At 44.4% G+C, this 27,347-nt stretch overlaps 1 pseudogene across 1 annotated transcript in view; it reads right to left on the reverse strand.

Annotated features, from left to right (window-relative positions):
• The window catches only part of LOC308307816 (vang-like protein 1), a 37,859-nt pseudogene continuing 10,512 nt past the window's right edge, over window positions 1-27,347 (reverse strand). Inside the window, exons 3-9 of the transcript in view lie at window positions 19,156-19,584; window positions 17,250-17,425; window positions 15,601-15,734; window positions 14,237-14,272; window positions 3,664-3,814; window positions 1,829-2,063; window positions 1-261 (exon numbers count right to left, since the gene is read on the reverse strand). The product of the transcript in view is annotated as a vang-like protein 1 (transcript). The remainder of the gene's footprint in view (window positions 262-1,828; window positions 2,064-3,663; window positions 3,815-14,236; window positions 14,273-15,600; window positions 15,735-17,249; window positions 17,426-19,155; window positions 19,585-27,347) is intronic.

The raw sequence follows: 27,347 nt of genomic DNA on the forward strand, positions 1-27,347 counted from the left end.
TCAGACCGATGTCTCGGACTGGAGCAGCAGTGTAAACTTGTGAGACTTGGGGTCGATGTACTCTTCGGTTATTCGGATGTAGGGGACGCTCCTGACCGTGACCGCCAGGCTGAAGTCCAGACACCGCAGGAGGAACTCGGAGCCCTCCTTCATGCCACTGGTGACCGACGCCTCGCTGACCAACGTCCACTGGTCAGCCATCCAGCGCTCAGCGCCGTACTGCAGGGTAGGGCCCGGCGCTAGGTAGGCCTCCAAGAAGGCCTAAAACACAGACAAACAACCACTGTTATAGCTGAGTGGTTAATGTCCATACCTAGGACTCCGGAGGTCCCATAGGTCGCAGGTACGATTCCCCGCTCCAGCTACCATTGCTCCACTTCCCTCGTGCTCCTTGTGGGCAGCACTGGGTTCAGCTGGGTTAAGCTGAAAACTGAATTTCCCTCGTGGGATGATGTAGGTAAATTCTCCTTTTCTTTTTTCTTATGAACAAATTCACAAAGAACATAATGTGGAGAGACAATATTAGGGGTTTAGTACTCAACGTTTTTAATGTCAAGGACCCCTAGAATTATATGTTTTTGACCACGGACCCCCATATCAAAATATTTTGTTCCAGGGACCAAGAGAAAGAAAGATTTGCGTTGCAAATGTTTCACGATTTTTCAAAAATAGCAGATCTACAAGCTCACAGCACGTGACGGCACTTGTATATCTGCTATTTTTCAATAGCTAAAGCATAAAAATAATGGTTAAAGTGGTTAAAATCTAGAGTGACACGGATGCATTCCCGGTCTGAATGGGTTAAAGCAGCATTACAGTATGTATGTTGGGCTATCAGTGGCCAGTTTGGACACAAAAATGATGGCAGCCAACCAGGGGCGTCAATTGGGTATGGCAGCTGCCATACCCTGGGTCCACGAATGTCTGTTTGTCTATCTGTGCTGGTTATTATATGTTGTTAAATTACAGTAAAATAACTACAAAAGCAAAATGTAACAAAATGGTCACTTTAACAAGGTATTATAATTATATTCTCCACACTTTTATTCTCCCCATCTTGACAAAATGGTATATTCCCAGGTTCCACAGGTCAGCTGCACAGTTGCAATGCATTATTGATAATTGTGGCGGGTTTACTAACATGCCACGTTTAGCTGCACTTGAACAACCATTCCAGGCTGCCATATCCAGCCCAAGAAACCGTAGAAACAAAAAAAACTGTCAAAACTCGTCTTTTTCAGACATTGTGAAAATAGACGATCTACATGCTAGATCTGCTATTTTCACAATAGAACCGTGTTATACAAAATGTAATGCCTCTTTTCCATGAGGACTCCCATCTTTGCCATACCCTAACTTTTGCTGAACTGATGCCACTGAAGCAGCATTACAGTATGTAGATTGGGCCATCAGTGGCCAGTTTGGACACAAATATGATGGCAGCCAACGTTTTTGACGCAAGTCTCCCCGTTGATGACACGCTGTGATTGGCCAGTCTTTGTTTTGACTGGCAGTTCTTGGTGCCAGGATGAAACTCATTGTCTCCCATATATTATACATAGTAATCTAATCAGAGTCTATACATTTATGGAAGAAAGATTATTATTGCTTAAACATTAAACATTATCATTTTGTTGGACATAATATGCTATACATATGTATATATATATATACACGGTATCTTTCAGTTTGATCTGTTTCTAGTACCCTATAGTTTTTTCTCCTTGCTCTTTGCTGAGTCCTTCCTCCACAACAAATAAGATAGGTTCCATAAAAACCCACTTCTTTACACCTGTAAACCTAAATGTGACAAGACATTCGCACTCACCTTTGGGCTCATGTTATTGACGAGACAGAAAGCCAGGTGTTTCTGGATGCTCTCCATGCTGTGGCAGTGCTGCCTCCTGGTGGTTCGGAGGTATTTCTGCAGGGCGCGGGCCATGGAGGGGAAGACGGCCAGGGCTGCCTCCCGCACATCCATGATGTCTGAGGGAGACGCTCGCTCGTCCTCTTTCTTCATGCGGCGGACATGTGTGAAGGCCTCCTCCACAGCCACCACCAGCCTGACGCCGATGCAACACACAACATTCAGCGTCCCACACGTTCTAAACGCTTCATACTTAACCTATAAGTCCTAATTTACACTTTAGACTTTATCCACCTGTTTCCGCGAGAATTTACTGTGGCATTATCTGTGGGACACTCCACGTCGCGTCGCAGATGCAACCGTTGTGAGCTTGTAGATCACTCTCGGCTGCGGCGCCGGAAGCTGCCGCACACCTTCTGCGCAATGCACGATGGGACGTTGGGAAAGTCGTGGATACTTTAGACGTCATTAGGTAAAAAGAACCGGTTTGCGTACTGCTTCGCATTGATTTGCACCTGTTTATGTATTTCACTTGTTTTAGTTCTTGACCCTGTTTTGCATTTTAACTGGATATTGGGTTCACTTGGTTGTAACGTGTGATAGTTCTATTAGTCTGTTTGAAAGGTTGTACGTTTATTGTTGTAATAGCATTTATGCTGCTTTCTTGGCAACTACATACTTTTTCCTACACCACTTCAGCCTCAACATTCAACGTAGCTAGCTTAGCTAGCGAGCTAGGCTTGCACGGGGCGTGGCCATTGATCAAGTCTGATGACTATTCTGGGCATCTTGGAATGCCCATATATGGACATACTGTGTCAGTCTCATGTGGTCTATAGATAGATAGATACCTTTATAGATGGATACACGGTCTATGACAGTGATACTCAAACTCTGGCCCGCGGGCCAGTTCTGGCCTGTGGCACAATTTTGACTTGCCCAGCAATACATTTATGAAAGAAATAGGGCTGAGATGCGATTAAAAAAGGCGTTGTAATTAATAATTAATTGCAATTAATCGCATTTTAATCGCATATTAATATTTGACCCGAGAAGCATTTTTTTCAAGTAAAACACATGTTGTTGTACGAGTGAACTTTTTAAATCTAAATTTCGCATCCACTGGGCCAAGCAAAGCGCTCTGATCGGCTACTTCTCCCTTTGCGTTTGTTGTCTCTTCTTGGTTGGTGCACCCTCATCTCAAATATATTTAGTTCCAGGGACCCCGCAGAAGCAAAATTTGAGTAACAAGCGTTTGCTTTAAAAATACATATATTCAAAGATTTGCACACATTTTCATGACTTTTTCAAAAATAGCAGATCTACAAGCTCGCAGCGCGGCACTCGGTGCCGCGTTATTGGAAATGACACCCGAGCTCCAGGGAAACCCCGCCCACCGAAGCTTTTGATTGGCTGAAGCGGAGCTAGGGAGCGCTCCATTGTAGTCGCTTGGACAGGGCGTTTATCGTGGGCTTGCCCAGGCCTTACGGCCTGGGCATAAATATAACGATTGCATTCACCACGGCTTCGTAACTCGCGCGGCGCTCCGCCCTGGCCCGCTCTTCGCGGCCACTCGCGCCTGCGGCGCTCGGGGGCGAAGAGCAGGACCAAGGTCCGCTGGCCTGCGCGCCGCTTGCAGTGTCGTGGACAATCGAGCGGCTCCGCCTGGAGCTCGGGTGTCATTTCCAATAACGCCTCGGTGCCGCGCTGTGAGCTTGTATATCTGCTATTTTTCAATAGTTTAAAGCATTCAATAATTCTAGGCGTAAATGGGTTTTAAATCTCTTGTTCCTCACCTGGCCCTGCGTTTGCGTATTCTTCTATCGTGGTCGGCCTCCTCGTAGTACAGCTCATTGTGGGCACTGTCCTTGCGCTTGGTGGCAGCTGCGGCCGACATCCGTGACTGATTCCCAGTCCCAGGCTGTTCCCCTGCCGTGTTCCCTGAACCTGCTTCACGAGGGCGCACATAGACACGGAAATAAAAAAGCCAGATTTATACTCGGTTGCCGCATCGTGTCGCGCTTGGAAAATAGCCGATCTACAAACTCACGACGAGTCGCAGTGTGCCGTGAGGTGTGCGTGTAGATCTGCTAATATCGTCAGTGCGCAACACTGGGGTGCGACCGAGTATAAATTAAGGCTTAATGGTTATGTCAGCTGGAGATGGTGGCCGCTGGACGTTGATAGATGGGGCTGCACCTCATTTTGGAAAAGAGGAGAACAAAAGGGGTCAGGGGAGGGTAAGCCACTTAAATGGGTTTGGTCCAGCACCAGTGTTGCCATGTCTGCTTATTATAAGCTACATACATTTGGGCTTGTTTTCCTGTAAAGTCGCTTGTAAATATCGGTAGTTGCGGGTTCCATTTTTTGTGGCTTGTTTCTGTATAGTTAAAGGGATATTTCACTTTCAAAAAAACTTTTGGTAATTTTATCATCTAATCAGGCTTTTATGAATACCCTGAACAGTTTTTAATTAGCTTGATTGAATATTTAGATATTTGATGTAAATGTTACCAGGCCCTCCAGGCCCAGGGCCTCTCCCCACACACACCCATTGTAACTTCAAACTTCATTTTAACCATGATAGATTCATTAAAAACACCCATTATTTTTTCTGGTGACTCATACTACCCTCCTAATATGTGAGCAGGCCGTGTTTTTTCGATAATTCTTTTCATTTATTTTTAATAATTATTTATTTGTATTTCATTTTTTCCATTTTCCCAAATAATTATTAAAAATAAATGAAAAAAGTTATCGAAAAAACACGACCTGCTCACGTATTAGGAGGGTAGTATGAATAACCAGAAAAAATAATGGGTGTTTTTAATGAATCTATCATGGTTAAAATGGAGTTTGAAGTTACAATGGGTGTGTATGTGGAGAGAGGCCCTTCCACTGCTCCCTGTTGAAAGTGGAATATCCCTTTAAGTGTATAGTTGCTGATTTTGAGCTTGTTTCCTAATGTTGTTTAAACCAGTGGTTCTCAAACATTTTCATGTCAAGGACCCCAAATCAAAAAAAGTGTGCCAAGGACCCCCTTACAAGACTTGATTTGAAAATAGCAGATCTACAAGCTCACAATGTGTCGCGAAATGGCGCATTGTGAGCTTGTAGATCGCCGATGTGTTATGTTTGAAGCGCTCTATATACACTATGGCCCACATGTGTATAGTCACTTCATTTGGGCTTGTTTCCCTAGACATGGTTGCCTGTTTCTCTGACAAAATCTGGCAACACCCGTCCAGCACTAGGTGGTTACGACGACTGAGAATATAGCGTTGGTCAGTATTACGTCCCACCCACCGTTCGAAAGTTTAAGATTTGAGTTATGAGGTATTAACACTTTGACTGCCACAATGTTAAGGGTTTTAAGGGTAAAACCCTTGCCACCATAGACGGCCATTCATTTTTGACGGAATAAATTGAAAATGGTAGGATGTACGAAAATTGACAAAAATTTCAGAGAATATAGAGTCAGAACCTTAGCTTTCACCATAAAAATTTCGTCCTGCTGTGGTGTTCTGCTGTGGAGAAACCTGAGGGAGAGCGAAAGCTGTACAGATGAAAAAGGAGCATCAGAAATTTACTTTCTGAGATAATTGAGGTCAAAGGAAAAAAACTTTCAGAAGCCCTAGAAACAAATTGGTAAATGGTACAAGAACACACAGTACCTCTAAATGAAGAACAGGGTGCAGGCCATAATAATGTAAAAAAAAAAGTTAAAAAAAGTTGTACCGTGGTCTAGTTATAAGGCAGGAAAGTGGAAGAAGCCAGGAGACTGACAGAGGCTCTTTTTTCATCTTCCCAGGATGAAGGAGAGACAGAGTAGAATCCACTGTGTTTTGACCTGGGATTTTTTATTCAAGCCTTCAGTTAGACATCAGACATCTCAAAAATAAAGATAAAAACTCTGATAAAGATAACAAAAAAAAACTTTACATTGCTGTTTCACTTCAGTATAGTTGTAGATGTGTTCCATTGCAATCATCATTTTAGTCACTTCAAACTAAAACGGTCAAACTACCCTGAGCAATTCAAAGTCATAATACATAAAATTAAATAAAAATTGATGTACATTCATATGGAAATGTTTGTATTGACAAAGTCAAGCCAACTGCGACAAACTTCACCATGTTAGAATCCAGACCAGGCAACTGCAAGTAAGAGTAATTATGAAAAAAAAAAACATAATTACCATAAGGTATATATAATTATTTGCTATACATTTTATATACACAGGTACATATATTTCCAAAATAGCAGATCTACAAGCTCATAGCCCGGCACCGCGCTATGAGCTTGTAGATCTGCCATTTACATATGATGCCTAATAGCCGATCTACAAGCTCATAGCCCAGCAAGGCACTATGAGCTTAGTATTTTCATGGCTCTCCTTTTAGTAGACCTTGTACCAGTGAACTGTACCGTCATGAAACTGTACCTTTTCCTATGCAAACTTCTAATAAAGTCTTCAATCAATCAATCAATCAATCAATCCCTTCTTTGTATTTACCTACTGTATGTTTTTATACTGTTTTTTATTTCCCCCTTTTTTCCTGACTATATCTACTGCATAGTACTGTGTTCTATCCGTCTGTCATTCAATGTTATATGAGATACTGCAATGGTTTACTATGGAAATAAGCCTAGTCTTTTCATGGATCTCATGATCTCCTTTTAGTAGACCTTGTACCAGTGAACTGGTACAAGGTCTGACCAATCCATCTCGCTGGATTGGTCAGACTGCGACGTTTGCGAGTGACTTATAGTGGTTGTTTTGCTGGGATGTGTTTGTTTTGCACTAAATGGAGCATCTGTCCTCCTTTCTCACCAAGCTAAGCTAAAGAGGCGTCAATTGGGTATGGCAAGCTATGGCAGCTGCCATACCTTGGCTACAGGGGGAATATAATAAAATGTACTGTAATCGTGCCTGTTGTAAAGGTATGTAACATGACTGGTGTCTTGCACGCGAGCCTCGCGCGCGTGAAAGACACCAGTCAAGTTGCCATAACTTAGCTTTTTCTGAACTGACGCCGCTGAGCTAAACGCCCTGCTGTTGTGATCCGAGATGAGCATAATCATCTCTCATCTCATGCTTGCTCTCGGAGCGACGTCGCGACCCCCCAAACACGCCAATACACCACTGTATGTATCAATCAATCAATCTAGCAACAACCACTTACTTTATATAGCAGTTCTTTTCGCTGCGACGCCGCGGCTCGGTGGTCCCTGGTGGCCTGGTCGATGAACCATGACGATCCAGTAAAACTTTTCAGATCACATGTAACGGCTCGGGCTGTAGAAGTAGTCCTCAGTAGTATAGTAAAGCACTAAACTAAACCCCCCCCCCCCCAAACACATGGCTGCTGCTTCTTTTCGCTGCGACGCCGCGGCTCGGTGGTCCCTGGTGGCCTGGTCGATGAACCATGACGATCCAGTAAAACTTTTCAGATCACAACGGCTGTAGAAGTAGTCCTCAGTAGTATAGTAAAGCACTAAACTAAACCCCCCCCCAAACACTGCTAGTTTCAGTGCTGCTTCTTGCCAAAGTTGCCGTCCATCCAGCAATCCCAGGCCTGGGGAGGACGGTCATGTACCAAATCACCATGGTAACACAAGGTAACACAAGCTGATTGGCCACACAATGGTAACCATGGTGATTTTAGTCATTCCAGGGCCCAGGACGGCTGAATCCAAGCGTCAGTGATACATATGCTCCTAATCTTGTGTTAATTAAAAAAAAGACGGTGGCAGCGCGGGGGGTGTAAAAGCCTGACGTCATATGACCTCCGTGGCGGTCAAAGTGTTAAGAAGGGAACATCTTCAGAAATGGTGTCATATCCTGGAATAAATTCCTTACCAAAAAAATCTTCTCCAATGTGTTTGTAAAGGTGTCTAGTAACACATCTCACAAAGACTGAAATTCAGTTTCTCTAGGAGAATCCTTGACAGCTGCTGAAAGTTGGGGTCATTAAATTAACTATACAGGATAAAACACACCAAAATAAATGTGCTTTAAGTAGCATGTGAGGGGTCAAACTAGGACACAAATGGCCCGACAAAACTATGGTTTAGTGATGAGTCATCACTTTTCACAGTTTTGTGGGAGCCACCTTCACCCCAAGGAATGTTTTTTTGTGCAAAACGAATGCCAATGCTTGCAATGGATTCAGAATCATGAAAAACCCCTAGTTTGACCCCTCACATGCTACTTAAAGCATATTTATTTTGGTGTGTTTTATCCTGTATAGTTAATTTAATGGGACACCAACTTTCAGCAACTGTCACGGATTCTCCTAGGGAAACCGAAATTCAGTCTTTGTGAGATGTGTTACTAGACACCTTTACAAACACATTGGTGAAGACAATTATTGGTAAGGAATTTATTCCAGGACTTTTTAAGATATTCCCTTCTTATATGCATGATTTTAGGGACATATCCGGGGCGCCTGCCAGCTTATCTTGTTGCAAGTCTCAGAGACCATTAATTACAGTGAAAAGAACACAGCGCTGGCAGTTCCGGGGTAATGGCTAAACCGTGGTATTTGTGGGGATGGATTAAATATTCATCAATATACGCTTACAAGGCCGTGGCTCCAGTTGAACGCGTGGATTTGTTAGCCTGTGTGACACAATCTCAAATTCAGTCAGTGGTGCTAGTGGATCAGGGTAAACAGATATATCGTCGTTGTATCGTCGTTGTACGTCCAAAACTGTCTGTTTTATATTTATCATTTTTTAAATGATTTAAACTAGTGAAAACAGCCGATCTACAAGCACACAACGCCGAGGCGTTGTGTGCTTGTAGATCTGCTGTTTTCACTACTTTTGTGCGATGGCCATATGATGAAGCAATGCTTTACTTTGCGAAAAAACATACAAATTTGAAACTTGGAGATACGAGGTTTCTGCCCGACAGTGATGATATACTGTATGAATATGGAGCAGAGTCAGGTCCATATTAGGCATGATTAGAGGTCACACAGTACGCATTGTAGACCCTGCAGGTGAGGTATAAGTTATGCATCATTAATCTTTGATCGCACGTGTGTGTGTGTGTGAGAGAGAGAGAGAGAGAGAGAGAGAGAGAGGGGGTTGTGGAACGTGGAAGCAAACATATATTTTAACAACCGTAATGTACTCTAGAGCAGGTTACTTCAACGTTTTCAGGCCAAGGACCCCTTAGCTGAGAAATAGATGAAGCAGGGACCCCCACAACCTGTTCATCCATCCATCCATCTTCAACAGCTTATCCAGAATCGGGTCGCAGGGGTAACAGTTCCGACTGAGACTTCCAGATTTCCTTATCCCGAGCAACTTCCTCCACTCCCTCAGGGAGTATACAGAGGCGTTCCCAAGCCAGTTTGGAGATGTAATCCTTCCACCTGGTCTTTGGTCTGCCACGGGGTCTCCTCCCAGCGGGACGTGCATCGAGGACCTTCCTATTGTTTCACTGTTTGACAGCCCAATCATCAGTCTATTTTGGATTCATGTCAATTTTGTGTTCTCAGATATTTAACCACTTGAACCGTCAATACTTAAAGGGCCAGTTCACCTCTGGGACAACCAGATCTTATTTTATTGTTGTTTGGGACACGATCAACACAATCCTAAGTTATTTTTTGTGTTCAATCTGTGTTTTGAGATATTTTAGTATTTCAGCATGAATGATGATGCATTTTGCATCATATGAGTCATCATGCTGCATCATATGATGTATCATCATTCATGCTGAAATACTAAAATATCTCAAAACACAGATTGAACACAAAAAATAACTGAGGATTGTGTTGATCGTGTCCCAAACAACAATAAAATAAGATCTGGTTGTCCCAGAGGTGAACTGGCCCTTTATTGAACTTAACCTTTCACTCTGCACTTAGTCTGCTCTTTTCCCCCACTACACCAAAGCTCTTTGCCGAAAATAGCCGATTTACAAGCTCACAACGCCTCGCAGCGAGAGGCGTTGTGAGCTTGTAGATCTGCTATTTTTGGCTAAAGAATTCTCAGAATATGGACGCTAGGATTCAAGTGGTTAATATAAAAAAATGTTAAAAAACGTTTCTATCACACAAAGATTTGGAACCTGTAGTAACTCTGAGGACCCCCTAGGGCAGGGGTGGGCAACTTTGATGATGGAGAGGGCCACTATATTTCTACACTCACTCTAGAGGGCCATGTTGCATATGGCAGAAACTGAGCATACATTATTGCCCTACTCCCTATGTCACACAAAAGTAGCAAAAATAGCAGATCTACAAACTCAAAATGCGTTGCTCTGCGACACGTTTTGAGCTTGTAGATCTGCAATTTTTTGCTATTTTTTAATTGGAATCCAGTTTTCTTTTAGTTTTTCTTTTTTGGCAAATGCATTTAGTTATGTTAACTTTATGAACTTAAATACAAATACATTAGACAAAAAAAGACAATGACATTTTAATACTAGTCATTAAGCTACTAATAGAGACTGAAATAATTAAAGAAGGTCATGTTTGCATGTTTGGAATTGTAACAGCTGAAATCAGTAATATATCAGTAGGCCTATTCCAATATTAACCTGTGGGCCGCATTAAGTGAGGGTGAGCTAGGGCTGCATGTGGCCCCCGGGCCGCCAGTTGCCCATGTACGCCCTAGGGGTCCCGGACCCCCTGTCGAAGACCTCTGCTCTAGAGCAGGGGTCTTCAACGTTTTCAGGCCAAGGACCCCTTAGTTGAGAGAGAGATGAAGCAGGGACCCCCACTACCTTTTCATAGATTCCATATAGTTTCATCGTTTGACAGCACAATCATCAGTATATTTTGGATTCATGTCAATTTGTGTTTTCAGATATTTAACCACTTGAACCGTCAATACTTAATAAACTTTACCTTTCACTCTGTACTTAGTCTGTTCTTTTTCTCCTCTACACCAAAGCTCTTTGCCAAAAATAGCCGATCTACAAGCTCACAACGCCTTGCAGCGCGAGGCGTTGTGAGCTTGTAGATCTGCTATTTTTGGCTAAAGTTCTCAGAATATGGACACTAGAGTTCAAGTGGTTAATCTAAAAAAGAAGAAAGATTCTATCACTCAAAGATTTGGAGGACCCCCTGTAGCAACTCTGAGGACCCCCTAGGGGTCCCGGACCCCCTGTCGAAGACCTCTGCTCTAGAGAGTGATCTATACATCCGATTCTTTGCTGAGCATAAACCCCTTATACACTCCTCTGCCCCAGCACCTCCTCACCAAACACACAGTAATTTGGGCGAACGTCAGGCTGGCCTACATATTCATGTTGCCTAGAGACTGAATGACTGATAGACAGAAAGGTAGACAGAGAGGAAGGGTGGTGGTGGCCAGGGATGTCGCACCAAATTCTGGGCCCTGGGGTAGAAGGATTCACTGCGGGCCCCATACAATTATTTTGTGCTTTAACTATTGAAAAATATCAGATATACAAGCTCACAGCGCGGCACCGAGTGCCGCGCTGTGAGCTTGTAGATCTGATATTTTTGAAAAATTGCGAAAAAGCCTTTTTTTTTTTTTAAAACCTATGTTTCTATGTGAGTGGTGCTCAAACCTTTTCATGTGAAGCACGCCCAAAAGTATATGTATTTGACCACGGACCCCCATCTCAAAATATTTAGTTCCAGGGACCACCCCAGAAGGAAAATTTGAGTTACAAATGTTCGCTTAAAAGAAATACATATATTCAAAGATTTGCACACATTTTCATGACTTTTCAAAAATAGCAGATCTACAAGCGCCCAGCGCGGCACTCTGTGCCACACACTTTGAGCTTGTATATCTGCTATTTTTCAATAGTTAAAGTAATGAAATAATTAAGGCCCCTCCGCCTTGGGCCCTAGTAACTCAGTCCCACTTTTCCCCCACCCACTTGTGACGCCCCTGTTGGTGGTGATGGTGGTGGCGTGGGCAGGAGGGGGGTGGTGTAAAACCCAGAGTAAAAGGGGGGAAAATGAAATAATGAAGGACAAAAAGAAGGGGAAGGGGAAAGAAGGAGGGAGGGAGAGAGAGAGAGAGAGAGAGAGAGAGAGAGAGAGAGAGAGACACACACACACACACACACACACACACACAGAGACAGAGCGAGAGACAGAGAGAGAGAGAGAGAGGGGGATCGGGAGTAATCCGGAGACGGCGCGAGTGGGAGGGGAAGAGTGAGGGTATGTGAGGAATGAGCTTCTCTGTGATGAATTATTGAAGGGTTTGAAATTCCACAGCCCCAGAGGCCTTTCTGCCGTGTTTTTAGTGCGAAGGGTGGGGGAGAGGAGGCTGTAAAGGACACCATCTCCCAGACTGCACCTCTTCCCATAGATCATTACAACCACAATGCGGGTTGCCAGGCACGGCAGGGGTGGGTGGTGGTGGTGTGGGGGGAGGGTGGTTTTTTTTTTGCTGGTGGGGGGATGGGCTGCTGTGGTGGCGCGGCGAGGATGCTCTGGAACCCTTTCAACGAGAGGAAACCAGTGGCGTCAGTTCAGCAAAAGCTAGGGTATGGCAAAGATGGGAGTGCTCATGGATAAGAGGCATTACATTTTGTATAACACGGTTATATTGTGAAAATAGCAGATCTACATGCTCACAACGCCTCGCGCTGCGAGGCGTTGTGAGCATGTAGATCGGCTATTTTCACAATGTCTGAAAAAAACAAAACGATTGAATGGTTGTTCAAGTGCAGCTAAACTTGGCATGTTAGTAAATGTGCCACAATTAACAATAATGCATTGCACCTGTGCAGCTGACCTGCGGAACCTGGGAATTTGTCAAGATGGGGAGAATACAAGTGTGGAGAATATAATTATAATATCTTGTTAAAGTGACCATTTTGTTACATTTTGCATTTGTAGTTATTTTACTGTAATTTAACACGGGCGGCCCAGCGTCTAGTCGGCGACCTGGCCAACTCGGAACAATGTAAATAGGGAATGAATGCCCCGCCCTTTAATGCAAACCCCATTATACCTGTTTTCATAGGACCCGTTTTGACCATCTGTCTGCCTGTGTCCATTTATGCCCATATATGGAGATATCTGTATCTGTCTGTCTGTCTGTCTGTCGGCGTCCATTTTATGTCCATATATGGAGATCACTGCAGTTATAGTTCTGGGTCCATTTTATGCCCATATATGGAGATATCTGTCTATCTGCGTCCATTTTATGCCCATATATGGAGTATCTGTCTGTGCCTCCAACTGTGTTGCAGACACAGTGCCGGTTCCCCCTTTAATGCAAACCTCATTATACCTGTTGTCATAGGACCCGTTTTGAACATCTGTTTGCCTGTGTCCATTTATGCCCATATATGGAGATATCTTTATCTGTCTGTCTGCGTCCATTTTATGCCCATATATGGAGATCTTTGACCATCTGTTTGCCTCTGTCCATTTATGTCCATATATGGAGATATCTGTATCTGTCTGTCTGCAATCCATTTTATGCCCATATATGGGGGCATTCATTTTATGCCCATATATGGAGAACGCGCGTGCCCGTGGGACGAACGCCCATATATGGAGAACGCGCGTGCCCGTGGGACGAACGGTTCTCGAGATACGCGGATTACATGCATACATAGACACTCACAGAGATTTTTTGTTGACTCATGTGGCGTACGTGATGTCAGAGCCTTTTATGAAGTGATGTCATAATGAGTCAGAGCTTTCGCCGATTTCCTCCGGAACAGCCTGATGTCAACAATCAACCCCGCATAAGGAGATTCCGAACGTTTCGCGCCGGTTCGGGAAAACCGCGCGTCGGGTCGGGTCGAGACCCGGCACTGCACTCCGTGCCGCGGCGGGGAACGCGCGTGCCGAATCTGAAGCCGGTGGGACGAACGGTTCTCGAGATACGCGGATTACAGACAGACACACAGACAGACAGACAGACACGCAGAGACTTCTCGCATTTATAGATAGATAATAACCAGAACAGATAGACAAAGAGACATTCATGGATTCATATTTAGAACTAACTTTTATCTTCCCCCCCTGGACCCAGGGTATGGCAGCTGCATACCCCTGCCATACCCAATTGACGCCCCTGGAGGAAACTGTAGCATCGCTGTGTGTTTGTGTGTGTGCGTGCATTGTACAGAGGGAAGCAGACTCTCTAAATCACACTAATGTGTGTGTGTGTGTGTGTGTGTGTGTGTGTGTGTGCACGTGTGTGTGTGTGTGTGCAGGCATATACACAGTGCGGTAAGTGTGCTAGCCAGGGATGCAGGATACTGTATGTACAGCACATTAAGGACAGAGGCAGAGGGATGGCTCGTGAAGTCAACCGTGAGATGGGTCCGTTTCCTGTGATAAAGTGCTGTGGCGAGCGAGCGAGTGAGCGGCTGCGGGAGGAACTGTTATCGGTACTTACTGTCCAAAAGGTACATTCTCAGTTTATTTTTAAAAGCTGCTCATGAAAGCAAGGGGGGAAGAAAGAGAGAGAGAGAGAGAGAGAGAGAGAGAGAGAGAGAGAGAAGGGGCACAGCAAGGAGGCGGAAAGGAGAGAAGTCATGATGAATACAAATGAAATGGTATCGTCTGAAAAGCAATCAAAGAAAACAGATGTTGTACAGCAGGGGTTTTCAACCTTTTTGGAGCGGTGAAAGCGCTCCCAATAGACAGGTATGTCCGTGGGTGGCTATGTGGCTGGCTGGCTGGCTGGCTATGTCTGTAGGCTGGCAATACCTTGAGTGGCCACACAAGTTAAAGGAGGGGCACACACACACACACACACACACACACACACACACACACACACACACACACACACACACACACACACACACACACAGACAGGGTATAGCTGCTCAGATTCACCGCTCCACTTCGAACCGAGGTTTGATTTTTTTAACTCAGGGCACCGTTCATTTTTAGAATTAACTAACTAACTAATTAATAGAATCTTACATCCTATTGGAGAAATGTCAGTTTCCATCAGAACTGACTGAAAATAACGTTGTACTTGACGTTTAACCACTTAAGGTTCACCAAAAATAGCCGATCTACAAGCTCACAACGCGTCTATTTTTGGTGAAGAGAGTTGTCGTAGATTGAAAAATAACTCGTCAAGTACAGTGCAAATCAGGTCTGTTTTACTAAGCATAGTGAAGTGATATTGATGTAGTGATATTGATGAATTCCAAATATTATCAAATTGTCTCTGGCATCACGGCATCCCAGGGTGCCCACTTTGAAAACCCTTGTTGAACAGTATGTTCTCTTAACAGGGGCGTCACACCAAATTCTGGGCCCTGGGTACAAGGATTCACTGCGGGCCCCCCCATGAATGTTAACTATTGAAAAATAGCAGATATACAAGCTCACAGCGCGGCACCGAGTGCCGCGCTGCGAGCTTGTATATCTGCTATTTTTGAAAAATCGTGAAAATGTGTGCAAGAAACTCCTCAGAATGTCAAGGACCCCCAAGATGATATGTATTTGGCCACGGACCCCGATCTCAAAATATTTAGTTCCAGGGACCCCCAGAAGCAAAATTTGAGTTGGAAATGTTCGCTTAAAAAATACATATATTCAAAGATTTTTTTCAAAAATAGCAGATCTACAAGCTCGCAGCGCGGCACTCGGTGCCGCGCTGTGAGCTTGTATATCTGCTATTTTTCAATAGCTAAAGTTACTAGGGCCCCTCCACCTTGGGCCCTGGTAACTCAGTCCCACTCTCCTACCCCTTGTGACGCCCCTGTCTCTTAATGACGTCCGCTCGTGGAGGACACTCACCGTCCACGTTGTAGACCTTCAAGCCCGCAAGGTGTTTGGCAGCCCGGTGCTTGGAGGCAGAGAGGAGGGCTGGGTTGTGGAGCGGAAAGTCTTTGTAGTAGAACTCCAGAATGGACAGAGCCGCCTTCTGGATACTGAGAGACAGAGGCAAAAAGAAAAGGTAACCGGTAATGTCGTCGGAAAGAAACTCGCAGAGATTTTAATTTTTTATTTGTTTTTACTGAGAATAAGGTTAGAAATAACTTTAGGATTATGCATATCTTTCTGTGGTTAAGATTAGGACAAAAGTCAAACACAGGATCGGTGCCATATTCCCATTACTACCCTCCCCTGCTCTGTCCTAGAATAGTAGTCCCCCCCCCCCCATCAAACCTTTCTGACACAGCCCACCCCCCCTCAAGCAAACTGGACAAGGAGACTGAATGATGAGTAACTCAATTACTGCTACCGCCATTCTTCCCTCTGGACATGAGCCTCCAATTACACACAGAAAGGGGGGGGGGGCTACTTGGAGCTGCTGTATTTATTATGTGTTGTCCTCCGACAATGTCAAGATGACTCTTGACTCCGTTCTCATCCCGGCACCTCATTTCTCACTTCAAAGCACGCACACATGCTTTCACTAATACTAAAAGGACGACTTCAACAATTTTCAACCTATCTTCATGTAATTGGTCCTCAATAATGTTTATTAAAATATGGTACCATTTCTGTCCATTCATTCTGTGTCTCAGAGGAGGACAGCTGTTTTTCTTCTTTCTTTTCTTTTTTTTCCAATCTTGCTTGGACACCTGTGGGAAGTGCGCCTCACGGTATCAAACATGATACGTGCAGATCTCCTTGTATGGGCCGTTCTGTCTATAACGTTAGTTATCTCCATACATGGAGTTCTGTGCTCATGCAGAAATAGGGACCTACACACAAAGCCAGACGTAGGAGCGGTTAGCACCGCTCAAAAATCTGCCTAACGATGAGGTCACTGGTAGGCGGGTTTCTGTGAAGTGTCCATAGCTCTTCTATGAGACACAGACAGAGTCGATTTCTTTACCATTGTATCATGAACCTTAGTGAGGAGGACCAATTATATGAAGATATTTTGAAAATGGGGGAAGTCGTCCTTTAATCCTCTCGCTTGTTTTTATTTTTTGCTTCCAGAAAATGACTATTGCACACAGCAGCCCCCCCCCCCCCCCCCCCCCTAAAAACAAGCGAGCAAGTGTGCGTGCGCAGTACCGTAGCCCAGTGGTTCTCAACCAGTGGGTCGGGACCCCCAAATTATTTGGAGGGGTCCCCAGATGATTCACTTAACAGTTCTGCTGCCGTTGACATTCCTCACTGTCATTGAAAGGGTTAAAGTCATGGCGCCGTTGACGGTGAGGACTGTCAATCTTACTGTATATACAGTAAAGGTATAATTACTTACTGTACGTCGCTCCGCTCCCGCCCGCATCGGTGATGTCCGCGATTTGTTTACAACGCACATCGGGCGGAAATGGTGAAAATAGGAAAACTATTTTCACAATAGAACCGTGTTATACAAAATGTAATGCCTCAACTCTTAGTGCTCATAGGATGGGGGTCCCCAGTTAAAATATGAATATTTTGGGGGTCGCGGCCTGAAAAGGTTGAGGACCACTGCTGTAGCCTACCTGAGCTGTCCCATGTTGTAGTGGCGCGTCTCTCCGTCCGTGGAGCGGATGACGCGGATGCTGTAGCACGGCTGCAGGTGCCTGAGCTCCAGCAGCACCACGGCCAGGTAGTGGACGAACAGCAGCGAGTCCACCAGGGACACCGCAAACTGCACTATGCCGTGGTAGTCCTCGTCCTGCACACAGGTACACACAAACACACATACTGTAGTGTACACCTTATGCTTTATGTCAGTGGTTTTCAACCCTTTTCATGTCAAGGTCCATTGCAGTGTTGATTTCGTCGACTAAAACTATGACGAAAAATGTTTGTCGACTGCGTTTTTTTCACTGACGAAAACGAATTTAAAACGAAATTAAAACGAAATTAAAAAACTAAAACTAAGACTAAATATATTGACAATTTCGTCAACAAAATAAAAACTAGACTAAAACATTAGGAAGGGACTGGTGGAGAAGAGAGTCATTTTATGTTTGGTTGCTCTCAGGTGTTGCATGCTGAAAATAGCAGATCTACAAGCTCACAACGCGTCGCGCTGCGACGCGTTGTGAGCTTGTAGATCGGCTATTTTCAACATTCAATCAAGTGTAAAATCAGTCATTACGATGCCATCAAGGCCTGCCAAAATGCATTTCAGTTGACTAAATCAACTGTAGATTTAGTCGCCATAAAATCTTATAATATTTAGTCAACTAAAATTAGACTAAAACTAAAACTTTTCAGGTGACTAAATTATGAGTAAAACTAAATTACATTTTATTCAAAAGAAAATTTGCTGTCAAAAACAACATTGGTCCATTGTTTATTCTGCGTTGAGCTGCGGACCACCGTTTGACGAGAGTCAGCCTTCCCGGACACAATGTCTACAATTCCACGCTGTATTGAATTGATGTGGTAGGAGAGATAACAGGCAAATGTTGATCAAAATAACAATTCTTCTACATTCTATAATTGTGTAGGCTAAAAGTCTTGTAGCCTACATTAAGTAATGCAGATGTTTAACAATAACTTAACTCTTGAGAGCTTAAAATGAAACCAAATGGACCCATAAGGGTCCATTTGGTTTCATTTTACGCTCTCAAGATCTATAAGGGTTCTTTTGGTTACCAGCTCTCCATCATTTTAGCTGGGGACCACCTGGAACACCCGCAAGGACCACTGGTGGTCCCGGCTCGGACAACTCGTTGAGAACCACTGCTTTGTGTGTTCACATCCATGGTGTCAGGGATGTACTCATTTCAAGGTGGCTTTTTGGTGGCCGCAAAACACCGAAGCTGCAGTGACCCACAGGGTTTATGCCAACAAGCCTGCTCTCAAAGCTGATTTATAAGGGTGCCACTGTGCTCCGACTGTCCGGTGCATTGTCCTTAGAAAGTACGCTGGATTAAAGAGGATTGCACAAAATGTCTTCTCATTTTCAATCGTTCACAATAGCCGTACACACGTGATTTGGATTCCCTGTGTATTTGAAAGGTAACAAGGGCAGTTTGCTAGGTGGACACAGTCATCAATCATAGGCTATGAAGAAACAGAATGCCTGCAGCAGAAGTGTTACACCCCCCAGCCTAGGGGAGAGCTAGCGATAACATATATCATTTCACTCTCCCCCTTGTTTTGCCGGCTCCCAAGGACAAACAGACAGCACGAAGTTCACAGTCCAAACTCATTTACCCATTTAGGCCTAGAATTATTGAATGTTTTATCTATTGAAAAATAGCAGATACAAGCTCACAGCACGGCACCGAGCCGCAGTGTTTGGGGATTTTGCATGATGTCACGGGTGAAATCTGGTTCGGCAAGACTTCAGGAAGTAAAAACACGCTGAGCCAGTACAATGACCGACGGTCATATAACAAGAAGTAAAACATACATACATGTTCTCCAAGCCAAACCCTAAACACCCACCTGTGCATCGAGGATACGGACCCCGTAGAACAGCCAATAGGACATGGTGAGCAGGAGGGTGAGCGTGGCGAGGAAGGCGCGGTACACGCACACCCTGGGCAGGCCGGCGCGGGCCGGCCGCAGGAACAGGGCCCAGACGGCCAGCACGAGGATGAGGAGCTTGAAGGAGATGGAGAGGAAGAGCCCCTCGCAGGCCGCGCCGCACGTCTGCAGCCTGTCGGGCCACAGGACGGCCGGGAGGACCATGAAGGCCAGGGGAGAGGCCAGCACCAGCATGCCCAGGCACACGCCCACGGCCAGGGGCGCGTAGCGCCGGCAGCTTCGGACCTGGTCCGCCGTGCCCTTCCCCAGGCCCACCACCTCCTCCTGGGAGAGACTCAGCTCGGAGGTCCCCGTCACGGCTGTCGTGGTCTCTCCCCAGTTGTCGTCCTGTAGGAGGGAAGGAGGATGGGAGGAACAAAAGGATGGGTTGAGGATACCTTTGGATTCATTCAGTTCATTTATGTATTTGTTATGCAACGGGCTAGAACATTAAAAATCAAACCTCGGTTCGAAGTGAAGCGGTGAACTTTTATTCTATGTGTTCTAGAGCTATGAACTCTGTGATCTATACATTCTTCCAATTCTGAATGAATGAATGATTTTATCTAGAGGGCCGAATTGTCATGTGAAGCTTGACCAATCCTCAAAGTATGGTCTCATTGGACATTTTTAATCATCCAATCATCAGCCGGGACGGACGTTACATTATTCTGGATGTACAGGACAGATAAAACCTGTTCATTCTGGACTGGAATGACCATATATGGACATGAACGGGACACACACGGGACACACATGCTGGGACAGATAAAACCTGTTCATTCTGGACTGGAATGACCATATATGGACATGAACGGGACACACAAAGCCACTTTATTCTTCTTTATTCTTTATTCTTTATTAGGATCCCCATTAGCTTCCACAAAGTGGTCGCTAGTCTTCCTGGGGTCCACACAATAATTCATACAGTAAAAACAGACAATAGTAAAAATGTTGCTATCTAAAATAGACAAAAATCGAGTTAATAGCAAAAACAGTGACATCTCTCTGCATAAAAAACAGAGAATAACCAATAATCACAAATACAGTGTTTACACAAAATACATTTAAATAAAAATAAGGTACAAAAGTAGAAAAAACACCAACATCTATGAAGGACTCGTCAATTTATGTTTGAGTAACCTTTTAAAAGAAAATCTGCTTGTGGTATGTCTTAAATTTATAGGGAGCATATTCCAAGCTGAAAAAGTTCTGTGAAGAACAGTTCTCAGCATACTATTCTGGTTGTGACTTGGCACAACCAGATGACCTGAGCTCACTTGACGGGTATAATGTTCATGACAGAAACCTGAAAATAATATCTGTTCATGAAAAAAGTGTGGTGTGTTGTTCCACATAGCATTATGCATGAACATCAAAAGGCTATATTTTAATTTCACCTCTACGGTTAACCATGATAATTGTTTATGCATCTCACATACATTGGTACGGAAAGAACAATTTAGAACCAATCAAGCTGCTCTATTCTGAGCGATTTGAAGTTTCTTCATGTGTTTCTCAGCAGCATTAGACCAAATAACAGGGCAATAGTCCAGGTGTGATAAAACAAGTGACCGAACAACTTCACTCATGACAGAAGATGGAACATAAGCTGAGCATTTTCTAGAAACTGCAATGCCCCTACCCATCTTTGCAACAATATGATCAATCTGATCAGACCAAGACAATAAATCATCTAATTTCACACCCAGTAATTTGACCCGAGTTACCTGCTCAACTGATATCCCATCTACAAGTAAATCAAGTGCAGTGGCATTAGCAAGAGCATACCGACTCCCAAATACAATGGTTTTAGTTTTAGCAATATGTAACACTAGTTTGTTCATTCTAACCCATTTGGTAATGTTATTCAACTCAACCTGCAGATTCTCTCTCAGCACAAGTGAAGTTGGTGATGCACAAAACAATGTTGAGTCATCAGCATACATAATTAAATCTGCATTTTTAACAACATAAGGTAAATCATTTATAAAAATTGAAAATAACAGTGGACCTAAACAACTCCCCTGCGGAACGCCACAAGATATGTTCCCGCTGGAAGAAAAACTCCCATTAAAAAACACTCTTTGTGTTCTGCCAAAGAGGTAGCTCTCAATCCACTCTAGTGATATGGGTGAAAAACCATAACATTTGAGCTTAGCAATGAGAATGCTGTGATCAATTACATCAAACGCAGCAGTAAAGTCCAGGAGCACAGCCCCAACCAGTAAGCTGTCATCAATAGATTTTAACCATTTGTCTGTCATGTGCACTAATGCAGTGCTGGTAGAGTGCCCTGGTCTATATGCATGCTGTGCATTTGTAAGTAATCCATTGTTATTAAAATAATTAAACATTTGTTTAAAAACTATTTTTTCAAGCATTTTACTAAGCACAGGTAGTATACTAATAGGTCTACAGTTGGATCCAGTAAAACCGGTCTTGCTATCTTTAGGTAAGGGTATGATTTTAGATACTTTCCATAGATCTGGAAAGATCCCACTAAGTATACATCTATTAAAGATGTGACAAATTGGTTTAGAAAGCCTGTTGGAGCCTGTTGCTCAAATAAAGGCCTTTTATTTCTAAATCCACCTGAGTGCCTGGGCCTGGATTTGTGTGCCTCCGTGGCACATTTTGTCCACTTTTGCTCATTGTATTCCCTTTCATGAGCACCGGTGGTTTGAGGGATACCAGTAGCGCCCCTGCTATCTTCTTTCAATGCTCACACTGTGTTGATATAATAAGAAAATAAAGGAAGGCGCTAAAAGGCCACAGAGGCAAATTCATAGCAAACTTCAAAACCAAGGGACAATTTGGAATCGGAATCAGACAACCATTATCCTGTTCTGCCCAACCGTTCTGCCCTCTACACACAAAGATAGACAGTGACTAGAAATCCCCCAGTGATATATATTTTTTTACACAGTGTGTGAATCACATCCTTTGTGCTATTTCAGGAGGTTTTGATTCTCTTGGAGTTCTGTCTTGCTGTGGCAGGCTTTTAAAGTCCAGTGGATCTAATAAAAGCTGACAGGATGGGCCAATGCAGTAATGGCCATGTAGCCAGGAAGATGTGCACGCACGCACACGCTCGCGCGCGCACACACACACACACACACACACACACACACACACACACACACACACACACACACACACACACACACACACACACACACACACACACACACACACACACACACACACACACACACACACACACACACACACACACACACACAGACACAGATTCACATCAAAAGATGCTTTGGATGCCCATCATTGCAAATTAGAGTCAAATATATTCTCCCTACTGGCAGGGTGAAGTTTCGCATAAATCTTCCTGGAAAGCAAGAACGGATTAAAAACAAAATCTGCTCTCAAGAAGCTTTCATTCTATATATGTCTGTCTGTCTGTCTGTCTGTCTGTCTGTCTGTCTGTCTGTCTGTCTGTCTGTCTGTCTGTCTGTGAGTCTGCCATTTATTCACCTAATAAGCCAATTATCCTCTCTCCCAGAGATCCTCTCAATACTTGTACTTGGTCTGCTCTTTTTCCTCTCTACACAAAACCTCCCAGACAAAAATAGCCAATTTACAAGCTCTCAACGCCTTGCAGCGCGAGGCCTTGAAAGCTTGTAGATCTGCTATGTTCCTCTAGTCTATGCTGTGTAGATCTGCTATGTTCCCCTCAGAAAATGGATGCCAGAGTTTAAATGGTAAATGTGAAAAATCCCATCACACACCTAACCCTGTAGTAACTCTGAGGACCCCCTAGGGGTCCCGGACCCCTTGTTGAAGAGGCCAGGTGTACACTACGGTTGATGCTCCATCCTCTAATTACAACTAATGGTCCGTAAAAAGGCCCATATTCAGGCCATATGGACAGGGCTACCTGATGAAGCCATTAGGAAGGAGACCTGCTGTGAGAGGCAAGGGGCAGAAGAAACAGACTAGCTCTCGCAACTGACTCCTGTTGACTCCTGATTACCCACTGTGCCTGTCTGTGTGTGTGTGCAGGGACGTGCTGGCCATTGGGAAAAGCGGGACAACTCCCGAACGGCCGGTTCATTCCCGTCCGGTCCAGGCCGGCCATTAGGAAAAATATATATATATGTCGGCCTTTGTTCCATTTTGGGGGCTGGACGGCCAACAAAGTAAATCGTCATAGTCGGGCAGAAACCTCGTATCTCCAAGTTTCAAATGTGTAAATGTTTTTGCAAGGCAAAGCCCTGAAAGGCCGTCACACAAAATTAGTGAAAACAGCAGATCTACAAGCACACAACGCCTCGCGGTGCGAGGCGTTGTGTGCTTGTAGATCGGCTGTTTTCACTAGTTTAAATCGTTTTAAAAATGATAAATACAAAACAAAAACGGTTTTGAACATACAAGGTTTCCACCCGACAACGACGAAATATAACTCATGTAATTGGCCCACTGGCTTGTCACTTTGTCACAAATCTTTGAGTAACAGCAGCGCTATAGAGAGAGATCTCTCTCTATAGCGCGCAATGAGGGCCTCTCCAACTTTTTCCCGGGCTGAATCAGGGGCCTAGCATGTCCCTGTGTGTGTGTGTGTGTGTGTGTGCGTGCGTGAGTGCGTGCGTGCGCGTGGCACTTGCCCTAGCCTCGACAACCTTGCAGGCTTATGCAAAGGCTAAAATGTAATTACCGGTAGATAGCATGTTATGTAGACTGTTGCCAGGTCATTGTTGACTTGGCATCCTATAGTGTGTATAGTTTCAATGTACATATTATAGATTGTTTTGGTTATTCTACTGTTAGGTAGACTGATGATAGGGTTCCTGGTTTACCTAGATTACTATTGCTGTGCATTTGATGTGTTACCCTGTGTCGTCCTTGCTTATTGTAAATCGCTCTGGATTAAGAGTGTCTGCTAAATGCCTAAATTGTAAATTGTGTGTGTGTGTGTGTGTGTGTGTGTGTGTGTGTGTGTGTGTGTGTGTGTGTGTGTGTGTGCAGGGCCGATTCTATGGTAGAGTGAACGGTGCGGTCGCACAGGGCCCTGCACCTTCAAGGGCCCCGCGCTAGGCTTGGTTAATTGATTTAGTTTTGTTTTCAAAAAATAATTTGCGCACACGGGGGGGGCAGTCGGCCCAGTGTGTGTGTGTGTGTGTGTGTGTGTGCTGTACTGGAATGGAATTCCACAGCAGCCTATTAATAAGTACCTGCCTATTTTAGTTGAACACGGAACACGATACCCACACACACACACACACACACACACACACACACATATTTCCAATTACCTGCTCATAGGAAACATTGTCACCACGTACCTATACACTACTGTGGCACAGCTGGAAATACGTATACCGGTATGCAGCATAAGTACATGAGTAGTGCACTGCACGTACACAAGTACTTCTACCCCATTAACTCACAATCACATTGATGTATAGGATGTATAGGATGTCAACGGGAGTGGACGAGGGAAGCGACGGAAGTGAGAAGGAGAAAAGGTACATGGGGTCGGGGTCGGTGAACTGGGAAGCGGTAGAAGGCTAAGAGCGAGAGGCCAGCGAGTGAGCGAGCAGAGGAATGCAGAGGCAGCGGTTCATGCAGGGGTGTCGTACCAAATTCTGGGCCCTGGGTACAAGGATTCACTGCGGGCCCCCCCATGAATGGGAACGCATTATTATGCATTATTTTGTGCTTTAGCAGATATAGGAGCTCACAGCACGGTGCCGTGCTGTGAGCTTGTAAATCTGCTATTTTTGAAAAATCTTGAAAAAATATTTTTGACACGATTATATAAATGTCTTCTAAATCCTTATATAGCGCAGGAAGAATGACGTAGCCAGTTCAGGGGGTGAGAGCTAAGGGGTTGACGGCGCGCCCCAGGTGGGCGGAGTCTTATACTCCGGCCCCTTACCCAGAGTACTTAACACAATTAGTGCCTCTTAATCTGAAAGTTGCTTGGTGCCTCGGTGCCACGCCGTTTCCTCCATAGGCCGCCGCTATTATTTTGAAGGGCCGGAAGGGGTTTGTTTTTGTTTTTTTGGATTATCACTTGACGGCAACGATTACGTCATCTAGTCACATGACAGTGTGGGCCCACAAGAGAACATGGCTGCGCCCACCTTTTGTATACAGTATGGAAGAGTGGAGACCATCCTTTGTATAAGAATGTCCCTTTTGGAGAAAATGAGGTCTCTTTATGGGCCTCTCAATGGATTTACTATGGAGGACGTTAACTTCGCGTGCACGCCCGACGTGCGTTGTAAACAAATCGCGGACATTGCCGATGCGGGCGGGACCGGAGCGACGTACAGTAAGTAATAATATCTTTACTGTATATACAGTAAGATTCACAGTCCTCACCGTCAACGGCGCCATGGTATTAACCCTTTCAATGACGGTGAGCACCGTCAACAGCAGCAGAACAGTTAAGGAGATCTAACCTGCTTAGTGTCAGTTGCTAGACTCAACGCTGCCCCACCTCCTTCCCCAACTCCACCTCAGGATTAGGCTTTCCCTTGCTGGGGGTCTCGGATCATGTGACCGCGGAGAGCTTCATTCACGATATAGCTTAAACATTTATCGTGACCACGGTACAATGATCCGAGGGTCGAATCCATGGCCAAACTTAAGTTCCGCTATAGTTTAGTTAGGCTGTATTCACGCTGCTGTTTAGGCTATAGGATGATTAGGCTATAGGATGCTTAGGCTATAGGATGCTTCATATGTTGCTTATCTGTGCTGCCTTTGTCATATGTATGCTGCCATTCTTGTCAATAAAGCTCATTCAACCTAAATGGTCTTGCCCCCTGAACTATGTTTTTTTTTTGTTGAAAAACGTAAGTTTCTATGTCAGTGGTGCTCAAACTTTTTCATGTGAAGGACCCCCAAAATGATATGTATTTGGCCACGGACCCCCATTTCAAAATATTTAGTTCCAGGGACCCCACAAAAGCAACATTTTAGTTTGCTTAAAAAGTACAAATATTCAAAGATTTTCATGCCTTGAGCTGTGAGCTTGCAGATCTACAAGCTCACAGCGCGGCACTGTGAGCTTGTATATCTGCTATTTTTCAATAGCTAAAGTATAAAATAATTAAGGCCCCTCCACCTTGGGCCCTGGTAACTCAGTCCCACTCCCCCCCCCCCTTGTGACGCCCCTGGCAGCGGTTCATGACATGGCTCTCCATGCGAGAGAGTCATGTTCATGTATGAGCAGACTAGAGGTCAGCTCTGTAAATGTCACCATTATCGGACTCATCTCACTTTACCTTCCCATGGCTCATTTCTATTCCACTCTCTTCTTTCCTCTTTCCTCTGGCTCGCCGAGCGCCTTAAAACAAAGCTAATTTAACGGGAGGTATACTCTCCACCTTCCACCACATTATGAATCAGAGCACATCCTGTTAACTGGAGGGGACGTGCAGTGAAACCCGCATTCCACACCTCTCATATCTGAATCTGAATGGCGTGCAAATGTGTGAAAATATGCCCGACCGGCGAGAAAACAATATCCCGGTGTGCAGCGCGTGGAATGCCCCTGTTCATTTATTCAACTTGCTAAATTCCTACTGCCTGCAAATTACCCTGTTTAGATCGTTTTAGCATGTACATTTTGACAGTACAGTTTATGTGGAAACCAATTAGTTTCGACGTTAACGGTAAGGTAAGTGATATTATTTGGTAAAAACCCAAACTAATTGTTTAAAGGTTAAATCACTCTATTCTGACAGTACTCATTGCTCTTTAATGAACAGAAAATACATTTTCAGGTGGGGGGGGGGGGGGGGGTCTGTGGCCAAATCTCAAAAATATTTTGAGATGGGGGTCTGTGGCCAAATAAATATCATTTTGGGGGTCCTTCACATGAAAAGGTTTGAGAACCACTGACATAGTAATCTCTCAAGAACAGACTAACTGAGCTCCATTTAAGTGAAAAGGAGCTTTTCTTTGACGATGGCTGGCCAGATTGCTGACATAGAAACATAGGTTTTTCAAAAAATCTTAGAAGGATTCAAAAGACACTTATAGAATCGGGTCAAAATTCTAATTTTCACGATTTTTCAAAAATAGCAGATCTACAAGCTCGCAGCGCGGCACTCGGTGCCGCGCTGTGAGCTTGTATATCT

Source organism: Nannobrachium achirus (assembly GCF_963921795.1).
Source record: "Nannobrachium achirus genome assembly, chromosome: 22".
NCBI classification, from domain to species: domain Eukaryota; kingdom Metazoa; phylum Chordata; class Actinopteri; order Myctophiformes; family Myctophidae; genus Nannobrachium; species Nannobrachium achirus.